The sequence below is a fragment of the Carcharodon carcharias genome, chromosome 1 (assembly GCF_017639515.1).
Source record: "Carcharodon carcharias isolate sCarCar2 chromosome 1, sCarCar2.pri, whole genome shotgun sequence".
Lineage (NCBI taxonomy): Eukaryota > Metazoa > Chordata > Chondrichthyes > Lamniformes > Lamnidae > Carcharodon > Carcharodon carcharias.
In genome coordinates, this window is record NC_054467.1 from 199,475,515 (window position 1) to 199,499,401 (window position 23,887).

General features: G+C 44.1%; 1 protein-coding gene across 1 annotated transcript in view; it reads right to left on the bottom strand.

The window, feature by feature from the left end:
* Positions 1 to 16,947, bottom strand: part of pdzd2 (PDZ domain containing 2) — a 648,685-nt gene extending 631,738 nt beyond the window's left edge. Inside the window, exon 1 of the mRNA XM_041183009.1 lies at positions 16,668 to 16,947. The gene's annotated coding sequence lies outside the window, so the exon portion shown is untranslated. The remainder of the gene's footprint in view (positions 1 to 16,667) is intronic.
* Positions 16,948 to 23,887: the final 6,940 nt, after the last annotated feature.

The window sequence follows — 23,887 nt, forward strand, 5'->3', positions numbered from 1 at the left end:
TCCAGTGATGCCAGTGACCCTGTGAAAACATTTATCCACCCTGATTTAAATTCCACCTTAGAACGCAACACCCCACTAACAATTTTCCATTTCCCAAATAACATATGTTTATAAGCTCTCGGGGCAGAATTTTCTAGCTGGCGGTTGGGCGGAGCGGGAGCGGACTCAATTGCCACCTGCGATCAGGTCCGCGCTGCTATTCTGCGCGGGCAGGCCAGTTAAGGCCTACCAAGCGTGATTCGCAGCTCCTGAGGACAGCGGAAGTGGACGGGCAGTGGTGGGACTGCAATGGCTGCTGGGTCCAATGGCGACCCGGTGGCCTGTTTAAAAAAGCTCCTGCAGCCTTACAAAGGCTGTGAAACATGGCTACTGGAAGGGCTCCCCAGAGCGCTGCTGGTGAGCAGGCCAGGCAGGAGGGTAGGGCAGGGAGGCACTGTGCCCTCGTTTTTCAGATGATTGTCTTGCTGCCCTCCTTGAGGAGGTGGCAGCACTGGGGGAGGTCCTCGTACCCCAGGACAGGAGGAGGAGGTCCCCCCCAACATGATCAAATGAGCCTGGGAGGAGGTGGCGGAGATTGTGAGCTCCAATGACCTGGTACAACTCACATGGATCCAGTGGCGCAAGCGCTTCAATGGCCTGTTGCGCTCTCGGGAAGGGTGAATAGCATGTTGGTATTGGTCACTTAACCCAGCAGGTCGGCTTTCCTCCCCCCCCCCCCCCCCCCCCCCCCCACCCCCCCCCCCCCCCCCCCCCCCCCCCCCCCCCCCCCCCCCACCCCCAAAAGTCTGAGTGTAGTGACTGCACTGAATCATTGACGGCATTTGTCCTTTGCTGGGTGGGCCAGCAGATATTGCCCATGCTGAGGTCACCCAGAGAGGGTGGTGAAGAGATGGGTTCTGCACCTGCAGCATATGAACCCACATTACTGTTTTGGGAATAACCTGGAGGAGCTGCACCTAGGCGCAGTGCTGGAACTCCAGGACATGTCAAAGTCAGGGTACTGAGATGCTGGGAGGGGAGCTTCAAGGTGGCGTGGCACTGATCGATCTGTTACGATCTGCGCTCCACGTGCTTGTGCCTCCTTGCTATGGAAGGTTAGACCGTGTGGTGCTAAATGTGATGTAGGCAGCATTTGTCCAAGGGGAGTTGGGGGGGTGCGGACAGGCCTGGCATCTTTGTGTGAGTGTTCAGCAGCAGCAGGGTGAGGAGGCACTGGAGCCCTGATATGTCCCACTCTGGTTGGGATGGGCCGTCCACAAAAAGAATCCAGGTACAAGTAGCACTAATCAATGCTCTTTCTTTTACAGGAGAAGAATGCACATAACGCCGCCGAGCGGCTGAGGACTGGCAGAGGGCCAGCCCAGGTGGTGATGCTTAGCTGGGTTGAACAGGAGGCCCTAGATCTGGAGAGGCGCCATGCACCCAGGTCCACCGGTGTCGGCAAGACTTGGGTACCACGGGCAGGTGTGCTTGCTCAGCACTGAGGTCACCATTGTTCTCCTGACAGCCATGGCAGTGCTGAATGTTCAGTGATTGAAGTTTGCAACATGGCTTGACCATTGCTTATGGAAGGATGAGCACATAATGATTCGGGGGACAGGAATGCACATTGATTTTGTCTCTACGTTAACTTATCAAATGTCCTTGTTCTTCCTTTCAGCATCAGCAGAGCAGGGCCAGGCAGAGGAACAGCAGAGGCCCTGAAGACTCAGTCTCACCAGCATTACACCATCTCTGCCAGTCAGGCACCAGTGCAGATACTAGCACCTCGGTGGGAATTAGATCATCGGCTAATGTCCCGGGACACAGCGGTGAGGGCACTTCACAGTCGCTGGAGGAGCTGGCAGAGACAGAGAGTGCCCATGGCACCAGCAGTCACAGGACTGCAGGGGACCAGGCACATGCTCAGTCAGTGCCTGATGATGTGCCCCTAGAGTTGTCGCGATGCAGCAAATGCAGGAAATGCGGCTGGGTGTGCGGGAGCATGTGGGGGAGATACATTTTGCTCTGCTTGGCTTGGTGTCAGTGGTAGAGGAGTCTATGCAGACCATCACCGATGCAAGTGCCATATGTCCAAGCGCCATGCGTCCTCCTTGGAGAGAGTGGCAACTCTCGTGGAGAGGCTCCTCCAGGAGACCAATCAGGGCTTCCTGGGGATGTGCTTTGACCAGCAAGCCTTCACATCAGCTAGTCAGTGCCAGTGTGGGAGATGATGTGGGCATCAAGTTTCCCAGTTTGCTGACCATCCATCCACGATGAGCAGGGAGGTCTGAAGCGACCTCACGTCGGCGTAGCAGCTGCCTGACATCTCTGCAGGCACCTCTCAGGACACTGCAGATGAGGGCAGCTGCTCCTCCGCCCCTCTGCCAGTGACCGCTCCATCCGTTGAGGCTGCGATGACTGGGGAGATGCCAGCTGTGGAACTGGCTGCTCCCTCCCAGGCGGGGCCAGCACAGGCTCTACAGGCCACAGGACGGCCACCAAGGTCATCGAGGCCAACAGGACAGCAGAGTGAGCAGGCTGTCTCAGATGCCACTCACAGTGAGGGGCCAGCACCAAGACTTGGCACCTGAAAGCATAAACAAAAGGCACCTTAGGCACACCACGGGTTTGTAACTGGCGCTTTTGTGTTGGCTTGCAATGAGGTCTTTATGAGTTGGTGTGATGTTAAACACCTTTGTCATTTTGTTCTCTTAAGTTTCTTTTGATATACCATTAAATTCAGACATGTCACCATGGCTGACGGTGTCTCTTCTTCTGCAGATTGAAGGTTACCAATAATGTTATGAGTGATTTGTGGGACATTCCGTTTTATTGGCAAGGCCTTTAGTTAATGTTCCTATCCAGGCAGATTTAGCACTCAGGTATCGAGTCTGGAGCCTGCAGACCAGGCTTGAGCTGGAGGTCCATATGTGGTGTGCTAGGTGAAGGTTCATTGGATTAAAGCCTCCCATGTGTCCCTGCCTCCATGGAGTATGCCCGGGTCAGCGTCTACCCCCTCAGCAATTCCCTGTATCTGCTCATCCTCGGACTCACTGCTGGACTCATCGTGTGCAGCCACAGCCACTCCATCTACAATTTCTTCGTCCGCAGCGTCCCCTCTTTCCAGTGCAAGATTGTGGAGAGAGCAACATGCAACCACTATCAATGACACATGATCTGGGGGGGGTACTGGAGTGTGCCCTGAGCAGTCCAGGCATTGGAAGCACGTCTTGAGAAGACCGATGGCCCTCTCCACCACAGCCTTTGTGGAGCCATGGCTCCTATTATACCTCTGCTCAGCTTCTGTTCTTGGATGGCGGAGAGGTGTCATTAGCCACCTTCTGAAGGGATAACCCTTGTCACCCAGCAGCCATCCATCCAGCCGGGCGGGAGCACTGAAGAGCCCCAGCACCAGGGAGTGTCTGAGGATGTAGGCATCGTGGGAGCTGCCTGGGTACCTTGCCCAAATTTGTGAAATCAGCATCCTGTGATCACACACTATCCGCACTGTCATGGAGTGGAAGCCCTACCTGTTGACAAAGGCACCGGGCTCACCTACTGGCACCTTGATGGTCACATGTGTGCAGTCTATAGCACCCTGGAAGCGAAGGAAGTCAACAATCGCCATGAAGCCTCTGGGACGCTGTGTCTGGCTTGCCTGGTCCCAAAGGTAGTGGATGAAGGTCAATGCAAGCCTGAACAGAACGTCTGTAACCTGCTTGATACAAGTGTGGACAGCTGATTGGGAGACACCGCAAAGATCACCCACCGAGCCCTGGAAAGAGCCAGAGACATAGAAATTGAGGGCAACTATGACCTTTAGAGCCACTGGCATGGGATGTCCACCCACACAGCTGGCGGAGATCTCAGGCCCAATCACCTGACAGATATAGTTGACTGTCTCCTTGAGAGACAGAGCCTTCTTCGGCACTGCACCACAGGCATATTGAGGTAGCTGCTTCGCTGCCGGTATACCCTGGCAGCAGGGTAGTGGCGTCTTCTGTGGCCCCTTCTGCTTTGGACTACATCTTGGCCCTGTGCCCCTTGTGCCTGCGCCTCTCCTCCCAAAGGTGGCTCCCCTGGAGGCTGAATGTGCACTCCTGGCCTCCTCCCCCTTCTAGCCCTCCCTTCCTCCTCAGAGGATGTGCCTCCAGTGAAGAGTTCAACTCCTATTCCCAGGCTAAGGGAAGGCTTCCTGAAACCTGCAGGCCCAAAAACAATTCTTCACTGCAGAGTGCTGACCTGAAGGTTGTGAGTCCAGTCCAAGCAACTGGTATGCGTTTTGAAGTATTGCAGCTCACACAGGAAAGTATCAGTTACTTTGCAAATTAAATATTTGACAGTGCACACTCACAACTCCACTGGGCCCTCTTATCCTGCCCATGGATGAGGTTTATACAAAAGTCTCCTACCCTCCTGCCCGTTGTGCCTGTGCGCCAACCTGAGGATTGCATGGGCATCAAAAATTCGCTGTCAATTGACGCCTCAAGGGCTTTAAGTGGCCCGTTAATTAATGGCAGGCGCACATCAGAGATCATTGTGCGCCCGCCCACCGAAATATCGCGATGGCATACGGTGACGTCCGGACGCTCATCCAAAGTCACCACGTCAGCGTGCGGGTCCCACCTCAGCACGCCAGCGAGAAAATTCTGCCTTCAGAGTTTGACAATTTGTGCAAAATGGTGGGCAATTTAGTACTGTCTATTCATGGCCATTAGAAACTGTGCTAAGGCTGTTGAGAAATGTTTCAGCTAGGACCCTGCCTGACAGTAGAGATCCTTTAATCTTATCATGTAGGCTGGAACAAATCCAGGGGTGCCAGACTGAAAAGATAGTTTGCTAATCCATTTGGCCATTAAAACTCCATTAAAATAACTGCCTCAACAGGGATTAGTTTATTAAAACAAGGAATATTTTTGGCTAGTTTAAGACAAGCTAGCTAAAGAATAATATAGACTGATGTCCTATTGAATTTTCATGAGAATAGTTGCCACTGTCGCAAAAAATTAAACACCCTTTCGGAAGATGACAAGCCACTGTATATGTGATGCTAGCAGAAGAACAGAAATGAAGCCGTATAACATCAGACAGTGAAAAAAAACCAAATTCTGTACATCTGAAATAAATGAATCAGCCAGTAGATCTGTGCCTCAAAGAAAATATCATCTCATTCTCTGGATGTCACCTGAGCTGTTAGCCTGATTTCTTTTAGCTGCTGATTAACCTTCTGTGCATTTTCAGTTTTTTTCACTTTTTATAACGAAGTCAACTACTAAGTGCCATACAAGAAACTTACACATATGTAGCACCTCTGCAACCTCCAGATGTGCCAAAGCAAATTATCGACAATTAAATACTTCTGAAGTGTAGTCACTGCTGTAATGTAAGAAATGCAGTAGCCAATTTGCATGTAGCAAAGTTCCATAACATTAAATGTGATAATGAGCAGATAATCCGTTTAGTGATTTTGGTTAAAGGATAAATACTGGCCGAACAAAGGGAACAACTCCCTTGCTCTTCTTCAAATAGAGCCATGGGATCTTTTATGTACCCAAAAGGCCAGACGGGGTCTCAGTTTAACTCGAAACGTCAACTCTTTTCTTCTCCGCCGATGCTGCCAGACCTGCTGAGATTTTCCAGGTAATTCTGTTTCTGTCTCGGTTTAACACCTTGTTCAAAAGAAGCCTTCAACGGTACAGCATTCCCCCAGTTCTGCAAACTTCATCTTTGTAAATTATGGTATCTCGAATATAATCTCTAGGCTGCCTACCCCCACTAACATTGTGATATGCATCAATGCATGGGTTAACAGTCTAGTGAAAAGTGAAAATAGAAAAGTTAGCTAATCACTCATGGGATAGTTGGGATAGTGATTCCCAACTTGATTTGAGTTAGTTAGCTAATGCGTTGTTTAAATAGGCAACCACTAAGTAACCTGTTAATGAACAATTTTACTGCTAAGCAGTCCACAAACGTCTAACCAAGCATGACCTTTGTCTTTGTTTGGGAACATTTTGTGGGATGTCTGTCTCAAGCCCTTTTAGACTCTACAACTTCTGCAAAACAGGTCCTATGTTAATGTTCTTCTATCTATTCACCTTTGGATCTGCGCTGAAGGCTGTAAACTAAGGAATTACTTGACCCTTTTATCGAGTTCAAACAGCGCCAAAGTATCCATTTAACTCAAGCAATCAACAGTCTAGCTCCACATTGCTACAAAATTTGATATCCAACTTGCCTCAGCACAAAAAAAGCACTTAAACAAATCATTCATGCAATCCAAAATAAAATTAGAGGGCAAGTTGTTTGGGAGGGGGGAGAGTCCTCCATCACTTTCAGCATGATGATATCACATGCAAATGATCCAATAATACAATTTAAATCATGTTTGCAAACAAATGAAAATATATCTACAAAACACCTTTCCATGAAAAATCTACCTTTAAGGTCACAATTGACACTCCCTCTTTACATCCCCATATAACAACATATCCCTGGTTTCCAGGCCTTGGTCACTCTACCATAGCAGCTAAGAAGTGTGTAACCACATTGCAGATTAACACTATCTTCTTCAAGCGGTGCATCCCATGGGTCAGACTGGAAATTCATTGTGGAGAATCCCATCAAGGAAACCTGTTACTACCTTTCTGGCACAAAACACTAATGTGTCAAGCCACACAAACATAAACCAATTCAAATCACAGATCAGAAATGATTGTTATGATCCTTGTAGAGACCCATTGGTTCTAAAAAAAAAATTGAACTTCCAGTTAATAGCTGAACAGATGACACAACAAGATTTTACATTTTAATATATTTCCTGTAACTAACTGACTGTAAGCACCACTGACTAAACACTTTTGTTGTAGGTAGCTTACACTTTAAATTACAAAACACAACTTTTCTCACAACCGAGTAAAAGACACCATCAGGTAAACGTTACACTGTACTTTAAGTAGACATTCATTTCTCCCAGAACCAATCCAAGGTGATTCTTAGCTTCTGAGGTTTCTTTCCCTTTCTCAGCCTGGGAATTTTTAATCTCAGGACTGTCTTTCACAGTGAAGGTTTTTCCCCCCCTGGAGATTCTTTAGCGCAAGGTAGATGAATCTTCCGGTCTCATTTTAACTCCTCACAAATTTGGTCTTTCCAATCCAAGCGTGAGCTCTCGCCCACATTCCTTCATGATGAATCACAGCATCTTGCCTCTTCCTCTCCTGGGACCTGGCAGACTAACCTTGTCTGAGAATTTTCAGGGATATTTTTGAAGTTTTGCCTCTCAAAACCCATCTCCAGGGCAACATGTATCACATAGAGCTTGTACCAATTAGAAATGCTAATTAGCTATCATTGAGCCCCAACTCTCTTTTATCTTGGAACTAAATGGACAATTTAAAGCACAACTGTTTAGAACCAGACATTCTCAAACTTTTCTGGGACTTTAGAGACTCTCAGTGCATCCATTATTAGCACACAGGCCAAAGCCACTGTCTTCAAGTGTAAACACCTTACAACTTCTTCCCAGCAAAACAATCTGGGCCCCCTTTAATCACTAACATTCAAACAACCCATGCTTGCTGTTAGGCAGACTTCAGAACAAGTCACATGACCCCCTTCATTTTAACTTAAAGACATTGGTCCAAAATGTAATCTTATAAATCTCATAATTGTGACACCTCCACCCCAAAGAATGAAAAGTTATCACCACAGTAATGAGGTTTCATAAACATTATCCAAAATATAACAACTTTCAACATTTTATACACTTTAGCAACAAATTTACTACATACAACTAATATACATCCCCCATGCTGTCACATTTTCTATTGAACAGTCCATCTTGGCATTATTCCAAAGCCTGTATCAACCAAATACATATAACAGTTAGGAGTCCCAGTCTACTTTAAATAGGGACAGAAAATGCTGGAAAAACTCAGCCAGTCTGACAGCATCTGTGGAGAGAGAAACAGAGTTAACGTTTCAAGTCCGCATGACTCTTCTTCAGCATCCGCAGTATTTTGTCTTTATCTACTTTAAATAGACTTTTAAGATAGAATTTTCACCTCGGTGGGCGGGCGTGCACCCAAACCGCTCGAGAGTGAAATGACATGCTTTGACATCGGGCAAGCGTCCCTGCACCAACACATAGTCGCATGATAGTTTGGTTGGTGGGCGTGCACGGGAACGCACTGACAATTAAAAGGCCTGTTAAAGCCATTAAAGTATCAATTACGTTAAATTTTTCACTGCCTATCCAACCTTACGGTTGGTGGGCAGGCGAAAAGGCCAAGTGGGCCTTTGCATGTTTTTGGAAACCTCATCCATGGGTGGGGTGAGGTTTCCAACATCAAACAAAAATAAAATAAATTTTTTAAAATTTCACTTATAACATGTCCCTAAAAATGTGACAGTCACATGAAGGGACATGTTTTATAACATTTTTCTAATCTTAATTTTTTTGAAAACTCTGCATCTCCCTGAGGCACCTCTGTGCCTCAGGGAGATTCTCAAGCGTGCACTCGCACGCATGCGAAATATTCGCGCTCACCCCCTTCCCCTGCACAGGCAGCGCTGCCGCTCGCATTTCATGCTGGGCGGGCCTTAATTGGCCCACCAGTGTGAAATCACCTTCCAGCCTCGAATGCGGGCGGTGGTCGGCTTCCTGACCACCACTGTCTACCCCCGCCGAGCCTGCCCACCGAGGTCAAAATTCTGCCCTTGAAGTCATTTAGTCAACTTTAAAAGGAGTTAGTATTTTGCTAGTGACTTCACCTTCCAAGATGCATCATAGTAAATCTCCTTTTTCATGACGATTAAAGTTCATTGGGAGCTGGTAGTGTATTGGTAATGTCACTGAACTTGTAATCCAGCGACCCAGGCTAATGCTCTGGGGACATGGGTTGAAATCTCACCATGGTAGCTGGTGGAATTTAAATCCAGTTAATAAAATCTGGAATATAAAACTAGCCTCTGTAATTGTGACCATGAAACTATCACTGATTATTGAAAAAAAACTTATCTGGTTCACTAGTGGCCTTCAGGGAAGGAAATCTGCCATCCCTATCTGGTCTGGCCTACATGTGACTCCAGAAACACAGCAATGTGGTTGACTCTTAACTGCCCTTTGAAATGGCCTAGCAAGTCATTCAGTTCAAGGGAAATTTAGGAATGGGCTGGCCTTGCCAGTGATTTCCATATCCCGTGAAAAGAATTTTCAATAAAGTTCGCATGCTTGGTTAAAAGATGGCACAATTTATTCAGTCTAGGAAACTTTACCAAGTTACTTGCAGACAGTCCTTATCATTTTCAAATTCCATTAGGTGCAACCTGTACAGAGGCAAAATCCTCTGTCATAATTCCTCTTCGCATATAGTTTTCATATGTCCTATTGTTTTTCTTTAGAATTAATCAGTGAACTACTGTAAGATGTATAATCTTTTGGGCAAATGGCTGCAGCATTAAACTCCAATGGAACAGTTTGAGATTTTTAATCCAGAATTTCTCAAAAAGCACCAATAGGTTATGGTCAGTATAAACAAATAATTTCTTTTAATTACATATACCTCAAACTGTTGAAGGGTCAATACAAGGCACAAAGCTTCTTCCTCAATTGATGAGTACTTCTCTTGGTACCTCAGGTTTCTAGAGAAGTAACTGACCAGTCGTTCTATACCAGCATCATCTTGGTGCAGTACTGCTCCTACCCCTGTGTCACTGGCATCAATAGGCACTTTGAATGGCCTAGTAAAATTTAGGGCAGCCAAAATGGGCTAATATACTAAGATGGCTGTTTACATTTCAAAGACTGTTTGACAGGACTCTTTTCAGTGATTTTCACATTTTTCCTAAACAGATTTGTCAATAAAGTGACTACTGTACTGAGGTTAGGGACAAACTTTGGGTAGAACCCACACATCCCAAGGAATCTTAGTATTTCCTTTCTCATTTTGAGGACAGGAAAGTCTATTATTGTCTGTATTTCAGCTTCCCTAAGCAACATTCAACCCTGACCTACAATGTGCCACAAATAAGTAACTTTGGCCTTGGCAAATTCACTTTTTGCCATGTTTCTCACTACATCTGCCTTTTTTAGTCTGTCAAACAGAGCACTCAAATGTTCTTCCCTAGCCTCACTATATAGCAATAGGTCATTAGTACACAAAACACAATCCAGAAATCACTTGGTTAGTTAACCTCTGAAAGGTAGTCTTTGCATTCTTCATAACAAATGGTATGACTTTACATTGAAACAGTCCATCTGAGGTTATGAAAGTGGAAATTTCCCTGGCCTGATCTGTCAGAGGAACTTGCCAATAACCTTTGAGCAAATCAGTCTTGTTCACAACAACTGAGCTCCCAACACTATCAATATAATCCTCAAATCGTGGGATTGGATAAAACTGGTCTTAATAACAGCATTAACTGTTCGACATAGCACTGCACAACCTTGTGATCGTTCAGGTTTTGGTACTAGTATACTGGAGAACTCCAGCTACTTTGACTTGGTTCAATGATATCACTGTCCTAAGGTTTCCTTTCTGGCCTGGGCCAATTTACCGAGATTGAGCTTATAAAGGTTCTGTTTAATGGGTATAGTGTGCCCTATGTTAACCTCATGAATAGCCAGAAAAGTCCAATCTAGTCTATCTGTGCACGCAGACTAAAACTCTTCAACTATGTCCTCCTTATGTTTCTCGGGAAGATGGTGTAGTACCTTATCTAAACTCTTCATCAAATCTGCATTAGCTAATTTTATCACAGGAGGTTCAAATTGAGAGTTCTCAGTCTCCAACTCATCATCCAAATTGTCAGGTGTATCCCTATCACCATCTCCCTCCCTTATCACTTGGAATACATTCAATAGTTTGGGTTTGACAGGGTAAATGGAGCTTGACAGGGGTAGATGCGATAGGATGTTTTCCCTCATGGGGGAATCTAGAACTAAGGATCACAGTTTCAAAATAAGGGATTTCCCATTTAAAATGGAGATGGGGAAGAAATTTCTTCTCTCAGATAGTCGTTAGTGTTTGGAATTCTCTTCCCCAGTGAGCAATGGAGGCAGGGTCATTGACTATATTCAAGGCGGAGTTCGACAGATTTTTGATTGACAAGGGAGTCAAGGGTTTTGGGGTTAGACAGGAAGTTGGAGTTAAGTCCACATTAGATCAGTCATGATCTTATAAGGACAGAGCAGGCTCGAAAGGCTGAATGTTCCATGGTCTTATGCTCCTGGTAATAGTATCTTCTTAATGTATTTACATTTTTTGTGATGACTTTTGACCTAGAAGCAGTACAATAAGGAAAATTTGCAATTTCTTCAATTTAATTGTTTTTAAGAATGTTTGAAAAGGACTTAAGAGTTTCGATCAATTGTAATTTTCTTAGATAATAAGAAATAATTGTCCGCATGACCTGGCGACCATTGAGCTGGAAGCAGTACCAACAGGAAGGAAGTCAAGAAAAAAGCAGTGTGGCTGTCAAACACAAAGGAAAGCTGCAGACAAAAAGGAGAACTACAATCAGAGGGGCTGGATGGTGATAGCAATCATTGCACAGATGTAGATACAAAGAGAAAGCAAACAGAAACAGAAAGAGGAACGCAGAATTCTTGTGCGAAGATGAAACAAATCATTCTCAGAAACAGGTCAGTTTTTCTGTTTGGCAGAACAGGAGATAAGAGCTCTTGGAGGCATTGTGAGAGCTGGCCAAAAAAGGTTGAAAACCTGGAAAGCTGTGTGAATAACCCAGGGATGCTAAAAAGCTAGGCGTTTTCCCAGAAGTGGCCAAACCATGAACCAGGGTAGTATTGGTCGATCAGTTGAAAGGGAACTCTGGAAAGCTGCAAAATCAAGATTGCCGTGTCCCAAGGGTGAGAGTGTTCATAGAAGTGTGCCTTGCTGAGGATAATTATACCGTGAAAGGTGAAAGCTGTTGTCAGATAGGACTCCTGACCTACCCTGTGTGAATAGAGAACAGCATATTGTGTAGCTACGTAGTGCCACACGTTGGCAGGGAGCTGTGCAAATACTTATGGCTGTGTAATAAGTATCTTTGTTGTATCAACTATTTAAAATGAAATTTACCTTTTTATTTGAAGTATCATTTTCCTGTTAATTGATGTGTAATTTGTGCTAATTCTGTTTCATGTTAAAGTAAAAGCTTCAAAAACTGCCAACATGCCGTTTGCCCCTCTAATTGCTTGCTATACCTGCATGCTTTCTGCATCCCTTGTATGATCATATCTTTCACCCTTTTAAAAACATTCTGCTTTTCTATCTGCTTTTCCTCAGATATCTAAACTTTTGTCTATAAGCTTCTGGAACTGAACTCATACATGTTAAGCATATCAGTCTTAAATTCATCATAGTCTGCAGACTGTTCATCCAAAGGGTTGAATAAACCTCCAATGCTTTTTCTACTAAACATTTCGGGCAGGATTTTTCACATGCCGGGGTTTTCTACCTCACCAGCCAAAGAGTCAGTGGGGAATGCATCCCCACCAATCACAGCAGCCCCACAGACATTTACCACATCAAGCCCCTCACTTGGAAGAAGTCCTGATTTAGAGCTGTTGGCAGCTTTGTAGCCCAACAGCACCAGTGGCAGCAGTGGCCAAGACTGGGACTACAAGCAGTCTGCTAATTCTCAGTCCTGGAATCCAAGAGCAGGTAAGTGCTGGAGATCTCAGAGGGGAGGGCGGTGAGGCCTGGGGACTTTGGCAGAGAGGGGTAATGTTCTTGATGGAGAGGCCAAGGGGACGTAGGAGTGGAAGGGCGGGAGGGGGGAAGATGGAGCACCAGTGGGATGCAGAATGCAGACCTTGGCAGGCGGGGGGTGGTGGGGAGCCTGATGTGGAAAGGGTCCCTTAAGGGAGTCAACACCCTTCCTGCCCAAGGTCCTTCTGCCAGGCTTCTCCCCTGATTCTTTGAAACTCTTTTTTCCTATTGCTGTCCTCAGTTTCTAATTTTTCTCTTTGGAATTTATGTTTAAGTTTGAGCATTAACCTTTCCTTTTCCTCTCTCTTGAGTTCAAGCTTTTTCATTTCTTTCTTAAATTAAATTTTTTGCTTTTCTGACTCCAGTTCCAGTTTTTTTTTGTAACTGAATCCTGGTCAACTCAACCTGTGTTTATGTTGATTACCTTTTTCTTGCTCAAGGTTCAAATGTTGAGCCAACAACTGCAAGGACAGGGCTTGCCATGGGGGGAATGAGGGGATATAGGGGGTGGTGGAAGGGCAGAGCTGGACATAGGAGGCATGGAGGACATAGGGGCTGGGCGGAAGGGCAGAGTGGGCGTAGGGGGCATCAGGGGACAAGGTGGCATGGATGGGGCATGGGGAGTGTTGGGGGTGAAGGGGATGTGAGGAGTGAGGTCTTGAGGGCCTTTGTGTTTTTTCGCTCACTGGGATACAGTCTCACAGCACCGAGGTGGGCCTTTGAAACAGCCCGAATCCACACCAAGTCGTCCCTATGGCTGCCTCTGCACTTCTCCCTAGGTCAACTCCAGCTCACACCCAGCCCCCAGCAATGAAGATCCCGCCTTTGCGGGCACTTTCTCCCGAGGTGGGCGGGTTGCCCACGATGACAAGAACATTATTTCTGTAACATTAGCTCAATAAACCAAGAATACCAGAGCCCCACAATCTGGTATCATCCTTGTAAATCTTTTTTGCATCTACTCCTGTGCCTCTATTTGTTTTTGTAATATAGCAACAGGAACTGTACAATGTCAAATAAAATCATTTATACAATGTTATACTCTCAAGATTAGTGTCCAAAAATTAGAGCCTGCCCTTTCAGGATTGAAATTAGAAAACTCTTCTACACACAATGGTGGTAGAAGTTTGGAACTATTTTCCGCAAATGGCAAATGACGCAAGGTCCATTGTTAATTTTAAATATGAGAATGTTAGATTTGTGAACCAAACGTATTGAGGGATATGGGACAAATGTGAGCATTAGGTCATAGGTCCCAATGAATGGTGGACAGGCTCAAGAGGCTAAATAGCCAACTCCTGCTCCTATGTTCCTATTAAATACATCATGAAATAAATAAGCTTGCTTGAAGTGATATATTTTCCAGTGAAGATCTTCTAATAAAGAATACCAGTGTGACTTTTGAAAGATGTTGGTTTTGAATGAAGCTGCAAGAGATTACGTTTTAACAAACTTGACTTAAATGGAAGATTTATCAGGAACAGATATAATTTGGATCTTGAAATGAAATTCATTAAGATTTAACATGATTTTGTTACCGAAAATCACCAGGAACAGTTTTGGAAAGGGATCACTTGAATTTGAGTAGGAAGCCCGCATATCTAAGTCCCAGTAATTTCAATCAACAGCTGCAAACAATTTTCTAAAAATCAGATGCTACCAATACTGCCAACTGAGAATACAAACACAGACTCACTAGTTAGTCTAAGACTCAGGTGTCCCTCCAACTTCATGCGCAAGACTGACAGCTGTCTAATTTAGAACTGGACCATCTGGTTTTTGAGTCCAGATGTTTTTTAGCTGGACACAAGAAGTCTTTTTTTTTAAATAAAGACACTGAAGTCCATTTTCTACTCACTTTTATCTTTTGGGGTATTGCAAATGTTTAAGGATCTTAGGGAATTTTTGTCACAAGCACACGCCAGAACTCACCCATACCCCCCCCAAGCCACATCACCCATAGCCCCCCCCCACCCCCACCCCCGCTCTGCCTCATTCACGGCCCGCCTAGTTTTCTACTTAATAAAAACTTCTAAACATTTGTTCATAAGATTATTATAAATTATTCATAACAGCATCGAATGTGAAATATAATCCCTCACATTCATTCCTAACTATCATGCCTTCCTCTCAGTGGGGCAATAGCTCTAACTGATGAGTGACATTCTTACAATGACAGTAAATCTGGACACAACAAAAGCTGATTGTCTCTCTTCTTTATTGCCTGAGAAAAATTACTAACTTTACAATTAGAGCCTGGTAGTACACAAGAACTTAATAAGCTTAGTTGTTACTCATCCCTGGCAAAGAAGCACAAGCACTTAGAAATCTGGCAACTGCTGTAAGCCTCCAAAAGTCTGAAAACTGATCAGAATCAAGTTTGAAAATATTGTGCAAACCAACTATAAAATATTTTTTAAAAGAAATCTGCCTACCTCTGGCTATGGTCAGAGATATCCACCTGCCATGCAGCAGGTGTTTTAGTGTCCTACATAGGTGCGGTGCAAGCAAAGGCCCAGAAGGGGGTCACATGCCTGCAACTCTTGGTTGCAACTGCCTTGTGTAGGGTAGCGTCTAAAAAAAAGATTTGCATTTATATTGTGCCCTTCACGACCTCAGGACCTTGCAAAATGCCTTCCAGTACATTTGAAGTGTAGTCACTGTTTAATATGGGAAAAAAGGAGAGAAGAGTGAAAAAATAGTAGAGGGAAAATAAATTAAATTAGTTTTGCTGACGAGGTTTAGGAAATAATAAGGATTAAATTAATTTATGTGTACAATTGATACATGCATCCTTACAGAAGCACCCATAATGTTAACAGGCTAGAGGCTTCAAAAGCCTTTATGTGGGCTGTTACTTTCAGGAAGACCCTCTACTGGTTTTGTAAGTACATAGCTGCATCATTTACCATTGCAGAGATTTAAAATTTCCCCAGTTAGCTCAGCTCAGTAGGAGACAGATTTCTGTTATTTCATATTCTTTGGCTACCAATGCAAAAAGCTGCCTTGAACTCCTACCATCATGCAAATTTTGGAACTGTTTCTCTCTGAGCTCAGCAGCTTGGTTTAGTAATTTCTCAACAGTGGGAGGGAATCAAACAGCAAAATAAATAATGAGATATGAGAACCAGAACTGGGAAGCCCTCACCGAATATTTGATAAAAGAGATGGACAAATATCATTTGCCTTTTTTGTTTAATCATGTTTACTATTTCTTCACATAGGACTGACAACCCTTAGGTAATGAGAAAATAGTCTGTGAAAATATTAACAATAAAATAAGTTCAGGTTGAAAAAGATGCAAAATTCTGAACCTACACCTGCACATCTCCAATTCTAGCGTCTTGCACATCCCAGATTGTAATTGCTCCACATTTGTGCACCTTCAGTTGCCTTGGCTCAAATCTTCAGAATTCCCTCCCTAAACCCCTCCAGCTTTCATTCCTCCTTTATGATGTTCCTCAAAACCTTCACCTATTGGTCATCTGTCCTAATATATTCTTATGTGGCTTTGTGTCAAACTAGGTTTCGTAACATTCTTGCGAAGCACTTTGGGGCGTTTTATTACTTAAGGCGCTTTAAAAGTGAAAATTATTGTTGTTGAACCAAAGCTGACCGGAAGGGTTATAGGGGAAAGGCAGGAAAGTGGAGTTGAGCATTATCGGATCAGCCATGATCTCACTGAATGACAGAAGAGACTCGATGGGCCGAATGGCCTACTTCTGCTCCTACGTCTTCTGGTTTTATGATCATCAATTGCCATTCTCAAACGAAGTGCTGGGGAAAAGGTTAATTTACAAGGTGCAGCAATCTCGACTATCATCTTGCGGATCCTAATCAAACCCAAAATTTCTGCTCGAGAGTTTGTGTTACTAGATAAGCAGAACATCCGTCAACCAGCATGCAGCAACAACCAAGGCATGCAGGAAAATCTCAGGAATGAAACGAAGTTGCCCAATAATCACTTACCTGAATTAGCACTTCTCTTTCTTTTCTGTTATTCGACTCGTTATTTTTTTCCTCAAACACTTGGCATTTCTTGATCTTTACCCATATCACCCACGCTTACACATTTTAGGTATTTTCACCCCAGTTAATATTATTTCATAAGTGGCTGTGGTAAATTGAGGGAAGGCAGGGAGATGGGAAAGCACTACTGAACTTTCCGCGGCTCGTGTGAGCAGTTCTTGTTGGCGATTCCCAGTTTCCGACTACTCTCAAACTCCTTCTTGCTCCCTTTTCGCTGCCGAGTCTGAGTAACCCTGAGCCTCTCCAACAACAACCCGACCAAAAAACCTGCTGATTGACAGCTTGCTCTGCCCAATCAGCTGCTGCGGCTGGATGGCGTTTGCCCAATGAAAGCTGCGGGGCGGGGCGGAACTCGGAAGACCAAATTGGGCTTGAATGGTTGCGCAGTGTGATGATAGTGAGGTGGACAGTCTAATCGTGATGTACCAGGATCTGCAACAGTTTATTCTGCCCTTCCCGAGGATTGTTACTAACTGAAGAATGGCTATCAGCAGGTATAGTCCAGCTGTCTAGCCACATTCACTGAACAGCCAGCCCATAATTTACTGTAACAGATCATTTTATTTAGGAAGACAAAACGTTATAACATTTCAGAGTCGCGTTTTAATGCATCAAGTGATAATTACTGATGATCAGAAACGACACAAGGATTAAGTTTTTAGATATTTGTAAAGACACACATTTGGGGGCGGGTTGGTGGGGAGTTTAAGCAGACTTTCAGGAATGACCAGCTGGAACTGTAAACTTAATCGACTGATTCGTTATCCCCAAGCAGTCAACTACAAAACCTATCATTTCAGAAAACAACATGAAACAGCGTGTTGTCTTAGCTTTAAAACTACGTCTTTATTTACCAAACTGGGTTGGCTTCAGTTAACAGCCCTAGGTAGATAATACAATTATGCAACAGCCTTTAAGAATGGAAGGGCGACGTCTCTAGTGGATATAAACTTCATAGAATGTATCACTGTGCAACGAACTTATTTGTTTTGCAGTCACGCATTAAAGAGCCGGTTGCAGACCCAGAAGATCCAGAGAGGTGCGCAGATGAGTACTTGTGGTAAAACTGTTGCCGTGGGGACAACTGGAGGATTACGGCAGGATATTCGTTGCAAAATATTTGCGGAGACTCGCGCGTTGCTTTTTTTTAAAGAGACTCAACGCCAGCAGCAAGGAATGATATGGAAAAAAGTATAAACTGCTGGCGTAACAGAAAATACAAACTCCACCCGCCCTTTGATATTTCACTGCAAAATAGATTCAACATCATGACACTTTCCACAGGTAGATTCAGTAGAAGTGCTGCGTTTTCAAAACTTTAGTTCTTAAAGCCGAATTTCACCACAGCTTATGTACTACATTACAAAAAAAATCCCACAACCGTCATTTAGTCAGAGGTGGCACCAATCACAGAATCTTTACGATACGGAAGGAGGCCATTCAGCCCAGTGAGTCTGCACTGCCTGGCTGAAAGAGCAATCTACCTAATCCTACTCCCCTGCCTTATCCCTGTAACCTTGCACATTCTTTCTTTTCAGGTGGCAATCCAATTCCCTTTTGAATATCTTGATCGAACCTGCCTCCACCGCCCTCTTGGGAAGTTCGCTCCAGACTCTGGGTGAAAAAAAATTTCCTCACATCACTTATACTCCTTTTGCCTATTATCTGTGCCCTCTAGTTCTTGATGTTCTCTTGAGTGAGAACAGATTCTCACTATTTACTCTGTCCATACCCCTCAGGATCTTGATTACACTATCAAGTCTCCTCTCAGCCTTCTTTTCTCCAAGGAAAACAAACCCAACCTCACCAATCTATCTTCATAGCTACAGTTGTTTATCACTGGAATCATTCTTGTGAATCTCTTCTGTGCTCTCTCCAATGCCTTCACATCCTTCCTCAAGTACGGCACTCAGAACTGGACACAGTACTCCAGATGAGGCCTAACTAGTGTCTTATATAAGCTTAACATGACCTCCTTACTCTTGTACTCAATGCCCCTATTAATAAAACCTAGGATACCATATGCTTTATTAACGGCTCTCTCAACATGCCCTGTCACCTTCAATGACTTATGCACAAATACACCAAGGTCTCTTTGTTCTTGCATCTCCTTTAGGGTTTCTCCCTTTATTTTAAGCTGTCTCTCCACATTCTTCCTTCCAAAATGGATCACTTCGCACTTCTCTGCATTGAGCTTCACCTGCCATTTGCCTGCCCAATCCACCAATATACCTAAAAGCAAAATACTGCGGATGCTGGAAATCTGAAACAAAAACAAAATGCTGGAAAAACTCAACAAGTCTAAGAGCATCTGTGGAGAGATCTGTGGGAGAAGCTCTGAAGAAGAGTCATACAGACTCGAAAGATTAATTCTGTTTTTCCCTCCACGGATGCTGTTAGACCTAAGATAAAAGCAAAAAACTGCGGATGCTGGAAATCCAAACAAAAACAAAAATAAAAATACTTGGAAAAACTCAGCAGGTCTGACAGCATCTGCGGAGAGGAATACAGTTAACGTTTTGAGTCCGTATGACTCTTCAACAGAATTAAGGAAAAAAAGAAGAGAGGTGAAATATAAGCTGGTTTAAGGGGCGGGGTGGGGGGGGGTGGTGGGGGGTACAAGTAGAGCTGGATAGAGGGCTAGTGATAGGTGGAGATTGCCAAAATATGTCATAGACAAAAAGGACAAAGAGGTGTTCACGGTGGTGTTACAGATAGCCCTAGTGGGTGTGGGCTGGGGGGAAGGGATTGAAAAAGGCTAAAAGGTTGAGATAAAACAATGGATGGAAATACATTTAAAAATAATGGAAATAGGTGGGAAAAGAAAAATCTATATAAATTATTGGAAAAAGGGGGGATCGGAAAGGGGGTGGGGATGGAGGAGAGAGTCCTGCTGAGTTTTTCCAGCATTTTCTGTTTTTATGTCACCAACATTTTTTGAGATCATTTTGAAATCATGCCCTGAACACCACAGTTGAGATTATTAATATATATCAAGAAGAGCAATGGTCCCAGCACTGATCCCTGGGGAACTCCTTTTTTCCAATGATTTATGTAGATTTCTCTTTTCCCACCTATTTCCATTATTTTTAAATGTATTTCTATCCATTGTTTTATCTCTACCCTTTAGCATTTTTCAATTCCTTCCCCCCACCCCACACCCACTAGGGCTATCTGTACCTTGCTCGTCCTGCTTTCTACCCTTAACGTCACCTGTTAGCACATTTCTTAGCTAATATCACCATCATGAACACCTCTTTGTCCTTTTGTCTACAAACATTCCTCCAATCTGAAAAACAATCATTTATCACTACTCTCTCTTTCCTATCACTCAGCCAATTTCTTATCCAAGTACCTAGTTTCCCTTTTATCCCATGACCTAGAATTTTGCTGACAAGTCTGTTGTGTGGCACTGTATCAAATGCTTTTTGAAAATCCATATACACCACATCAACAGGATTACCCTTATCAATCTTCTCTGTTATCACCTCAAAAAACTCCAGCAAGTTAGTTAAACATGACTTTCCCTCAATGAGTCCATGCTGACTTTCCTTACCTATCCCACACCTGTCTAAGTGACTACTGACTTTGTCCCAAACTATAGTTTCCAGAAGTTTCCCTACCACTAAAGTCAAACTGACTGATCTGTAGTTGTCGGCATTATCCTTGTACCCCTTTTTGAACAAGGGTGTAATCATCACAATTCTCCAGTCCTCCAGCAACACTCCTGTGTCTAAGGAAGACTGGAAGGTCATCACCAGTGCCTCTGAAATTTCCATTCTCTCCTCCCTCAGTATCCCTGGATGCATCTCATTCGGTCCTAGTACCTTATCAATTTCAAGGAAGGATAACCTTTCTAACGCCTCTGCCTTCTCAAATGTACGCTCCTTGTGTGTACCAGTTACCTCTTCTCTCACCTCGGCCTGGGTACCATTCTCTTCCTTTGTAAAGATGGATGCTAAATACTCGTTTAATATCTCCATTACTTCTCCTGCCTGCACATGCAAGTCTCCTTTTTTGTCCCTAATCGGCTCTACTCTTTCTTTTATTATTTACATGCTTTTGAAGACCTTGGAATTCCTTTTTATGTTAGCTGCTAGTCTCTTTTTATGCTCCCTCCTTGCTTTCCTGATTGTTTTTTTCACTTCCCCTTGAGTCCTTCTTTATTCAGCCTGATTCTCCGTTGTATTTTCTAACTGCCATCTGTCATATACGTACTTGCTCTTCCTTTTCAACTTTACCTCTATTGCTCTCATCATCCAGGGTGTTCGAGATATATTTGTCCTACCTTTCCTGTTCAAGGGAATATACCTTGACATTGCTTGCAATGCTATCTCTTTGTTCAAACGCCGTCTTTTCCGCCAATATTTGATTCCAACTTACTCGACTCAGATGCATTCTCATCCCATCGACGTTGGCTTTCCCCCAATTAAGTATCCCTGCTCTGGATTGCTCCTTGTCTTCTCCAGAGCCAACCTAAACCGTATGATACAATGGTCACTGTCTCCTAAATGCTCTCCCACTGATATTTGATCCAATTGAGCTAACTCATTCTCCAGAATCAGGTCCAACAGTGCCTGCCCTCTCATTGGACCGGAAACATACTGCTGCAGAAAATTACCTTGAACACACAGCAGGAACTCTCACCCTTCCTGTCCCTTTGCACTATTCCTATCAAAGTCTATATTTGGATAATTGAAGCCCCCATTATAATTACTCCATAATTCTTGCACCTCTCTGTAATTTATTTGCGAATTTGTTTCTCTACATCCCTTCCACTAGTTGGTGGTCTATATACTACACCGCTCAATGTTATTGCATCTTTTTCATTCCTTACATCTAGCCAGAGAGATTCCGTCCTTGACCCCTCTGGAACATCTCTCTCTAGTACTATAGTAACATCTTTAATCAATACTGCCACTTTCCCACACCCACCCCCCCAACCCCCGCCCCACACCACCACCCCCCCAAACCCTCACCTTTTCTTCCTTTCCTATCTTTCCTAAATACCTTATACTCAGAAATATTTAATGCTCAGTCCTGCCCTTTTTGAACCAGGTCTCTGTTATAGCAATAATATCATAGTTCCATTTGTCAACCTGTGCCTGTAGTTCACCAATCTTATTAACCACACTCCATACATTCACATAGATGCACATTAACCCTGATTGCAGCTTTTTAAACTGTCCCCCTTTCACTGACCTCATCTAATGACTTACTGCCCCTCTAGTTCTACCAAACTCTCCAAGTATCCTATTTACCTTGATATTACTGTCCGATATATCCTCTTTATCAGTTAATACTTCTCTAATTCCACTGCCAGTTTTTCTCCTCTCACCTCTGGATTTTCCCTCAGGTTCCCACCCCCCTGCCAATCTAGTTTAAATCCTCCCTAACGGCACTAGCAAACTTCTCTGCGAGGACGTTAATCCCAGTCCTGCTAGGATGTAACCTGCCCTTCTTGTACAGATCCAACTGCCCCAGAACTGATCCCAATGCCTCAGAAATCTAAAGCCCTCCCTCCTACTCCATTTCTCCAGTCATGTATTGAACTGCTCAATCTTCCTATTCTTTTGCTCACTAGCATGTGATACTGGGAGTAATCCTGAGATTACTGGCCTTGAGGTCCTGATTTTCAATTTCCTTCCTAACTCACTAATATCTGCTTTCAGGACTTCATCCCTTTTCCTCCCTATGTCATTGGTCCTAATATGGACCACGACCTCTGGATGCTTTCCCTCCCCCAAAAGAATGTCCTGCAGCCACTCTGTGACATCCTTGACCCTGGCATCAGGGAGGCAACATACCATCCTAGAGTTACGTCTATGGCCGCAGAAACGTCTGTCTCCTCCTTTATGGAATCCCCTACCTCTGTAGCACTTTCATTCTTCCTAATCCCCTCCTGTGCAGCTGAGCCACCTGTGGTGCCACGAACTTGGCTCTTGCTACAGTCCTCTGATGATCCACCTCGCTTAATGGTGTCCAAAATGGAAAAGTGGTTAGAGAACGAGTTAGCCTCAGGATTCCTGCATTACCTGCCTGTTTCTCTTAGACACTCTGGTGGTCACCTATTCCCTCTCTGCCTGCGACCACCTCTGTAAACGTGCTATTCACATAATCCTCAGCCTTACAGATGCAGCACAACGACTCCAGCCACCGCTCGAGTTCCACAATCCGAAGCTCAAGTTTGTGCAGCTGGTGACACTTGCTGCGAATGTAGTCATCGAGTGCGCTTTGTGTCTGCTCGACTTCCCACATCCCGTAAGATGTGCATTCCACATGGCCGAGCTGCACTGACATACCTTAAACTTCATATAAAGTGTTTACTCACCAATCGTCTTCTCCTCTCAGTCTCGCACCTCTTTATGAAGTCTCGCTGCTCTCTCTCTCTCTCTCACCTCTTTATGCAACCTCACTGCTCTCTCCCTCTCATGCCTCTTTATAAAGTCTCACTGCTCTCCCTCGCTCTCTCACACAGCTTTATGAAGTCTCACTGCTTTCTCCCTCTTGCGCTCTTTATTAAGTCTTGCTGTTCTCTCCCTCCCGCACTCTGTATGAAGTCTCGCTGCTCTCTCCCTCTCGCGTTCTTTATGAAGTCTCCAATCACTATTTTATTACCCTGCGTGTTCAATCACTGAAGGACATTCTTTTTCTTGAGGACTCATGTTGACTTCCCCGCAGTGCTGGCACCCATTTAGCAGCTGAGTAAACTGGAGTTTACTTGAGTCCTTTGGTCAACAAATGCTTGGTGGTGAAGAGAATTGAAAGCCCAAAACCTAACTACTGTAGCACAGCAGTCTCCAAGATATAGCAGTATTTACAGTATTTAGTATTTTTGATTTATTTCATTGCTATGAATTAATTAATCCTAGTACTAATTTTCACAAATGAAAATCTGAAACATTACTCCATTTGTGTGGAATAATACATTCCGTTAGTTGCAGATTACAGCCTCCCTTTCAGAATTCAATTATCCTGGCATCAAAGTGAGCTCCAGGGATATGACTTATCTACGTACTTGCCAATAGTTTTTAATAACATTCTCTACCATAAAGAAAATTAGATATTCTAGTCCTTATTTGAAGCTGAATTCATATCTGAAAACCCAACCATTACATGAATTATTGATCAAACGCATTTTGAATCATATTATTTTAAAC